The sequence below is a fragment of the Culex pipiens genome, chromosome 2, assembly GCF_016801865.2.
Source record: "Culex pipiens pallens isolate TS chromosome 2, TS_CPP_V2, whole genome shotgun sequence".
Lineage (NCBI taxonomy): Eukaryota > Metazoa > Arthropoda > Insecta > Diptera > Culicidae > Culex > Culex pipiens.
The window spans coordinates 142,803,674-142,806,259 of NC_068938.1; the positions used below are offsets into that span (position 1 = coordinate 142,803,674).

At 44.4% G+C, this 2,586-nt stretch overlaps 1 long non-coding RNA gene across 1 annotated transcript; it reads right to left on the reverse strand.

Annotated features, from left to right (window-relative positions):
* Positions 1-452: 452 nt before the first annotated feature.
* Positions 453-2,580, reverse strand: LOC128093184 (uncharacterized). The gene is made up of 2 exons (XR_008212305.1): positions 2,377-2,580; positions 453-2,272 (listed from the first exon to the last, which is right to left on the reverse strand). It is a non-coding gene; the product is annotated as an uncharacterized LOC128093184 (long non-coding RNA).
* Positions 2,581-2,586: the final 6 nt, after the last annotated feature.

The window sequence follows — 2,586 nt, forward strand, 5'->3', positions numbered from 1 at the left end:
ATAACTGAATAACTCAATAACTGAATAACTAATGATGGAGTTCTTTTGATCACTATTTATACTAAGGTCGAGATTAGAATTCAATCCCCACTCCTTTGTACTAAAATATCGGTTCTCTCAATAATTGGAGGGGAAGTGACCTTGGTTCCGGTCAAAAACCGCGAGCGCGTGGACATTCCAAAGGTATCGGAAATTTCCACTACTAAGTGATCTTTGGACTTTTCCCACGATCAAGTAAGTGGAAATTTCCATTGTTGTTTTTCACATTTGGACCCGGGCGCTGTACTTAGAGTCGCCTGGGACCTTATGTGTGGATTTGGTGTATTCGGAGCCCATGAGTACCAGCAACTTTTTAGTTTCCAAGATGAGTAACATGGAGGTCTCGTTACCTATGCCCCGGGTATCATCCCCAGGTGAGAGGTCTTTTTCCCGCTTGAACCCCTTGGCCTTGACCTGCCCCAAACACCAAACGGTGACGTCATAGTCCGAAGCGCACTTGCTACCGGACTTGCTTATCCCTGACCTTCCTTCATAAATTGATGCTCTTGTGTGCTATCGTCATGCATGATAACGTCCTAGTCCAAATGCATATGGAACCAGGGCCGAGGACTTAATAAGAGGTGTGCTTTGTTAGAGTTGCGCACTTTTCCTGGGAATTATAAAATCGGTAAGGGTGAGGGCGGGGAGAGGTGTCGCCGACGTGTGCGGGTCCGAGTCAACCGAGGACAGGAATGGCAAAGTTACTACCTGGGGAAATTAATCAATTAGTGAGAGCCTCCTTGACTCTCTTTCTCTCTCTCTTGTCTGTTCTATAGAGAGAGTATGTCTGTTGAGTCCGATAGAAAAAGTATTTTTGGCGAGGTTTTTGGATTGTTAGTGATTTGCGAGTTGGTGCTTATCAAGATACATGTTTGTGTATAAGCGTCAACATTATACGTAATCATAACTTATTAAGGTGTTGATTATTTTAGAGAAGGGGGAAGATGTGTGGGCCCGAATAGCCCCCTCGATCTGGTTGCGTACTAGACGCAGCCTTCGAGTGGCAGCGTACGGACGCAGCCCAACGGATCTGACAGTTCGCGGGATAGAGTCAGCGGTCGGCCTCTTTCAGCGGGTAACCGTCGAGGAAGCAAGGTGATCATCTTGCTGTAGGGATTTCACCAGCCAACCAACTTCTCCACAGTTCACTTCGCTGTCTAAATCGAACTAACTTTTATTAACTTCTTCTATGGTAGCTAAGTCTATGCCGATTGTCGGGCCAGCCGCGTGGCCACCGACTCAGATTCTCGCAAACGACGCACATTGCGTCTCCAGCGCCAAATGATAAAGACGATGATGACGATCATCATCGCATCGATCCCGTATCCCAACACCTCGTGGGTGCTGACGTTATTTTCAATTGCCACTTCGGGCGCGGAATTTGAGGAGGGCAAAAAAAAACTCGGTTTGGTCTAGCACATTTTGAGCTGACAATGTGATTGGAGTGCTGGTCGGCACTACCGATATCGGTAGCGATCAAGGCTCAACTTTGATCGCACCAGACGTTTTAGCAAGCGAAATTTAAACGGTTTCCTTTAAACAATGGCACGTTTGCGTATTTTTCACAAAGCAGTATATTTTTTTAGTCAATTTTCTTCATATTTTAAAAGTAGAACTCTCTGTCCCGCCCGTGTGGATCAATCGGACCGCGCACTGGACTCACAATCCAGAGGTCGCCGGTTCGAATCCCGCGGCGGGCGCTCTAAAATTCTTTGTGTAAATATGGGTATTCGGCGCCTTCGCTCCGTGCCATACTTTCATACACTCAGGAGCCCAGGGCGGCGAAGTCCTTGTAGATAAAAGGAAGACACTAGTGGTTGGTACTAGCAATGGTGGCCGACAGCTATAAAGTCAACTTCGTTCGTTTACTCTCGAGAGATAACTGCAAGATTTTCTTCTTTTCCTGTTCTTTATTATGGGTTGTTGCCATCGCTCCACTCAGGATGTTTTAACACTGTTTGTAAATTGCGTTAATAACATTTTTTCGGACAGGATAAGGGGTAAACCAAAAGCCACTTTGATTATGATGTTTCTAAAAACTTTTGTTAATATTATTTCGAATTGTTCACTGTTGTTTTCTCCTGTTTTCAAAATAATTTTATTGACAAAATTATTGACAGCTGTTTTTGTGCATTCATCTCTTGGGGTAATATAAACGTTTTCTATTGTCTACACTTTGTTTTTTTTTTGTTTTTCCTGTGTTTGTTTCAGTTGATTTTCCACACATCTCGTTCTCTTGGATTTTAGTTGGACATTTATTGTCAAACGTGTGGCGAGGGTTTTTGCATACAGCGCACTTTAGCTCTCCTGTGCATGGGCCTTCGTGGTGTGGTTCACTGCACTTGGCGCAATCTTTTGCTTTTTGTTACAGTTCGCTGTGGCGTGGCCGAAGGCCAAGCAGTTGAAACAACAAAATGGGCTTATCTAATTTGTACTGGTCTTGATCAAATTAAATGCAATTTTCATTTCACTCAGGGGGGTGGGGGAGTTGGGCAGCGCAGTCCACTTTTTGATCTGATATAATATTTTTTGCCGGTCCAGTATAGA